Source organism: Salmo trutta, unplaced genomic scaffold (genome assembly GCF_901001165.1).
Source record: "Salmo trutta unplaced genomic scaffold, fSalTru1.1, whole genome shotgun sequence".
Lineage (NCBI taxonomy): Eukaryota > Metazoa > Chordata > Actinopteri > Salmoniformes > Salmonidae > Salmo > Salmo trutta.
Window position 1 is genome coordinate 37,651 of NW_021823416.1, and position 5,507 is coordinate 43,157.

At 44.6% G+C, this 5,507-nt stretch overlaps 1 long non-coding RNA gene across 1 annotated transcript; it reads right to left on the reverse strand.

Annotated features, from left to right (window-relative positions):
- Positions 1-276: 276 nt before the first annotated feature.
- LOC115190884 (uncharacterized) lies at positions 277-5,501 on the reverse strand. The gene is made up of 2 exons (XR_003877465.1): positions 5,336-5,501; positions 277-2,049 (listed from the first exon to the last, which is right to left on the reverse strand). It is a non-coding gene; the product is annotated as an uncharacterized LOC115190884 (long non-coding RNA).
- Between the last annotated feature and the right edge of the window lie 6 nt (positions 5,502-5,507).

Genomic DNA, 5,507 nt, shown 5'->3' on the forward strand with positions numbered 1-5,507 from the left:
ACTATAAGCCTTGACAGGTTAGGTAACCAAAGGGTGTGGAAATGCTCTGTCTTTAAATGCACAATGGAGCTTAGTAGGATTACCTTAATATTGATATTGCCTAGCTATTTAAGCAAACATTGTTAAACATTTTCTGTCAGCACCATGACAACTTTGCAATAATAATAATAATAATAATAATAATAATATACAACCTATAATAAAAAGTAAACCCACTACTACATAATTACTATTGGCCTACTCTTAAAGTTATGTTTAACACACAGCACACAAAAATCTAACAAAAATCAAAAATGAAATATTTATTACAGCATTTGTGACTGAACACCTTTTAAACATTACGTCACAGTCCTCATACAAGTATTTAATGTATTTTTGACAAAGCTTAAGGGAGACGGCATTTTATCATCTAGTGAGGAACACGTGCTGAAAAAGGAAGGAATTCATGGACATACAATATCAATGCCACAGCAGATCTGAAACTAGCAAAAACATTCTTTTTCAATTGAGGTAAACACATAGAATATCTAACATGAAACAATTAATAGACTGAACTCTGTACGAAGTTTGTTACAATATTCTCTTAGCTTTTTCCCAAAGCTTTGAGTTCATAATTTAAGTTCTTTTTTTTCTTCTTTTTTGAAGTTTTAGGTTTTTGGGTGCATCTACCATCAATTGCTTCTCCCAGTGCCAAAGAATCCACCATTGTGTCAGTATTGTCCATATGGCAAGTATGTTGATCCAGAGGCAAAGAAGCCGAGTAGGATGCTGCTTTTCCACTATTACGTTTCCTTCAATAGGCTCTGTCAATGAGAGTCCAGGATACAAAAAAATAAAATAATAATCAAATAAAAATGTATAAAACCAACACAATCCAGTGCTTGGGCAATTCAAACTAAGAACTTTTTTTGTATATACCTACAGGGTAACATTCATTCATGAACCAACAAAAAGAGGGGCATTAAACATGTTCAAACTGAATCTTCTGGAGAGATCAGGTGTCATTTAGCAGCCTTTTCCCATCATGCCCTGTTCTTTATGGGGGACAGGGCCTATTCTGCCTGTCGCTGTGGTTGGGAGCAAGTGGGCGTCCGTTGTTGAGATGTTCCATCTTTTCTTTTTAATAGTGCCGCTGCGCCGCCGAGACAGTTTCTCCTCCAGGAAGGAGCACACACAGTGTGAGAGAAAGGGTTAACCTTTTATTCTACAACTAGCTCAGGAAATTGAGTGATCAACAAAAAATGCAAACGTTTTAACTTAGTTGCTATACTTTTTATACTACAGTAGTTATAACTCTTGGAGTCTTTTTGTCTTTTTCTTTTTTCTCTCAATCTTCCAGAGTGATTCCGTTTTGAAAAATGAGTTGATCGTGTCACTGGAGTGTGCACTGTGTGTGTGTGCGAATGCGTGTGTCTTAAGTGTGTGCGTGTGTCTGTGTTTGCGCACGTACGTGTCTGTCCTCAAAACATGTTCTGTTGATCTTTAACAAAAGCCCAAGACTTTACAAAGTGTTCTTGTCAGCTTGGTCCTCCATTTGGATGAAAGTAACAAAATTGAAAAGTAAAAAAAAAAAAGAATCATCACAGCTCATCTGGAATTCTGTTTTTACGGTCTAATAATGGTCAAAAGGGTTCTGCTTTTATTCAGAAAAATAGTCTGAAGATATCTTTGTTTTAGGGTTGTTGATGTTGGTTTTCTTCTCTTAGAAGCTACTGTTGTTGTTGATGTTGTGGTAGTAAAGTTTGCTTATACTATTGGGCATGGATGTCCAAGTCTTGTCCTCCAGCGCTGGGGTCAATGGGGGTCAGCAGGGGGGGGGGCTCTCTGCAGACATGGTGATTCCTGGGTGAGAGGGGGGTCCTCCGTGCATCAGCATGGCGGGGTGATGAGGGTGGTGGGGGCCAGGCAGGTAGGGATGGAGGGGGTGTCCATGTCGAAGCTGGGAGGGGTGAGGGGTCATCTGATGAGTAGGGTTGTAACTTGGTGGGGCCATGCTCATGCCCATAGGACCAGTCTGAGGTACGTACTCCCCTGGCATGCCTTGCAGACCTGAGAGAGAGAGAGAGAGAGAGAGAGAGGTTTAGAAACAAGCACTCACCATTTCTTACTACCGAATTCCATTAATGTGACTTTGACATAAAACAATACATTCATTTATACTTTGTGTAAAGTGAGCTCATCTTGTGGTGTAAAAATAAAGTTAAAAAAACATACTAGCTACATTTAGGATTACACATATCCCAAAAGCTACTTCAGAGATTTGGATTCAAGGAGCTAAAAAAGCGATTGTATCACTCTATTTTAGGTGATAGAGAGTCCTTCACAATGTCAATAGAATCATGGTCAGTTCTCAGGTTGGAAAGTGATCTCCAACCATCCAGACACTGTCGTTTTGGATTACGTATGGAGAAGCTAGCAGCTGTATTGATGTTAGCAGCACTAATACTTTTACAGGCAGAACAGTCAATTCCCCCGCTGAATGTAGTGACAAATCGAATAAGAGGCATTTTCTCAGGGGGACGCGCTACTGGGAACATATTTGATTTAAAACCCCTTAAAGAAGTTATTAAATAATTTAGAGCTCAGTTAACTATCACAACATGCCAGTCTAAGAATAGCGTTCAAGGCTTTGCGTTTTCCCCCTCCAATAAGAGGCACTTTTAAACAAAACAAAGTGCTGCTCTTGGAATAGAGGGAGTGTGGGTTTAGGAGTATAATGACAACAACTGCTAAAGCACAGAGACAGCAAGAGATGGAGGCACAGAGAGATAAAAGGAGAGAGAGAGAGATGTAGAGCGAAAGACAGAGGGAGGGAGGAGGAGGAGGAAAGAGGGAGGGAGGAAGGAATATGCTGATGCAATACCCCTTGGTATGGAGAGTAGGACCCTGTGTTGATGTGTGTGGAGACCCCAGCCTGTTGGCATTCCCTCACACTGTGCCTGGGTGGTGGAGACAGAACCTGCTCAGTGTTGCCTCTGTTTGGGTATTCAGGGGGGGGTTGTTGTCAACAGACCAGAGGGGAAGTAGTGGTGGTGGAGGAGGTGGGGGGGGGGGGGGGGGGGGGGCTGGAGTATGGGAACAGGCCTGGTCCAGAGGCCTGGACACTCGGGAGGGAACAGGCAGGGAAGCGCAGGCCTGGGGTTGGGTACTTCTGGAGCTGGAGCCAGTGGGTCCTGGACCAACCCGGCCTGCTTTGTAATGTGAACCCCTGGGGAATTAACCCTGCTGAGGAGAAGGGGTGGGGGAGGAGTAGCAGCAAGGTCACCAGGCATGCTCACTCTCCACATTCCTCCACCTTAATACGCCGCAATTAAGAAATGACACAAGAGGGCCCGGTGAGGGGAGGGGGAGAAGGTGGGGAGGGAAGGGAGAGGAAAAAGGACAGCAGAGGCAGAGATTAATGACCAATCTCATTGGCTGAAAGCCGGGCAGCCATTTTCTAATACTCGCTACCCCTACTATCCAGATCAGTTCATTGGAAATGCACATGTTTGTCAGAACGCTCTCTTAAAACCTCACTATCGGGGTCATAAAATAAGTAAATCAATCTGGGCATGCTGGGTTGGGCTGGGCCGGGCTGGGCCGGGCTGGGGTGTGAGGCGAGGGGTATGTGAGGGGTGCTCTCACCTCTATATAACCTGGAGCGCCTCCTGTTAAAAGGCCCAACAGATGTTTTTGACACTGTAAGCTGGTAATCTCCAGTCTTGTAAGCTGCAGTCATTCTGTTAAGTAGATCTGTGGGCCCCCCTTTATTAACAGGAGTGGTACAACCATCTGAAGACAATAATGGTGACCAGTCTCTCTCTCTCTCTCTCTCTCTCTCTCTCTCTCTCCCTCTTTCTCCCTCTACCTGTTCAGTTCTGTCCTGTTCTGGCAGAGCAGGCCTGCTCAATGGCTTGCGATAATTAAGTACCAAATATACCATATTGTGTGGCAGCTTAATCATATCAAGAGATGATAATATTCCTCTGTATTAAGCTATTAATGTTATTGGTCATGAAGCATAAAATATGTTATGTAATTAAATAGTCCAAAAATTATATAGCCTATATTAAGAATTAGCCAAGCTGAGCAAATGTTGTCTCTATCTGCCTGTTTTAGGGAACATTGCTTCCTGAAGGGTTTTTATCCCTGATGCCATTAACAAAGACAGGAGAAGAGGAGATGAGAGAGGGAGGAAAAAAAGAGGGGTGAAATGGGCTCTGTCGATAGAATGGCTATGGTGACCCTATGGAAAATCCAGGCCCAATTTACATATAAAGGGTTCTTTTAATCAAGGTAAGTGTTATTATATTGTGCCTCATTGGGCAAAGGAGTTTGGGTGTTCAATAAAATCTCTTCTGCACCGCTGCCTTTGGGATGTGATATGTCTTGATTTCTCAAATGTCAGCGATGTGGTGCTAGCGGGAGGCAGAATGGCCAGGCTTAATCAGACGGCAGCCATTTAGAGTGTGTGTGTGTGTATGTGTGTGAGCGAGAGCGAGAGATTCCTTCCTTTATAACACAGCCATTCTTTAATGTCTCTGGTCCTTTAAATGGATCTGTGTGTGTCTCATGTCGGGGCTAGTCAATGCCCCCTCGAGTAAAAAACATCCAAACACACGCCCCCCCCCCCCCCCATCACCCCCCCTACTCGCCACCCCCACCCCACAGTGAAGGATAGGCCATGTCACCCACGGCCCGTATATCTCACCCGGGGACCGTAATGTACTGCTGCGCTCCGTCTTTGCATATAAGATAATTTGGGCATCAATCGTTCCCCAGACAGATTTATGTCACTCGGAGGACAGTTTCACGTCTCCTTCTTTATTGCTTCACTGGAGCCTGCTTAATTTCTCCCCGCCAGACCCTGCCTCTGGAGATGTTATTTTTTCCTTAAATGTCCAACATTTGCATTGGCTGTCGGAGATGGGGAGAGCGATGGCCCTGTTGTGATAAATAAATGTGCGGCATCGGTACATGCCATGCTAGGCCAGGGTTGTTGTTTGGGGTGAATGTTTTCCTGTTGTCTTGGCTGGCGCCACAAGTCCCCCCTCTCTCCCAAGGACCGACAGGAGAAAGCCTCACGACATGGCGACTATTCTCAGTCCTTCCATTCATCCTTCAGTAGCTAGCTAACCCCCCTTGGTTACCCCCCCTTTCTCCCCTTAAAGCACCATGCTACACCAATCACACTCACTGGTTGTCGTGGGGGTTGCTGTGGGGGAGGTTGTTGTAAAATTAGGGTGCGGATGGGAGAGGGATTGTGGTGGAGTAAGGGGGATTGTGGGTACAAACCACAAGCCCAGAGGTTTGAAAAATACATCCAAGGAAAAAAGAGCCGAGTTGTACTTACTTCCCCTTTTTTCTTTGTGTTTTACTTTACAAGATGGAGGTTACATGTAGTGCCATTGCCCATCCATGCCCATATTCATCCCCATTCCACTCATAGGCCCTAGAAGAGGGGGAAAACGCCAGAGAAAAGATCAGCAGAAGGTCAAAGGTCGAATCACAGATGGGTCAGAGCA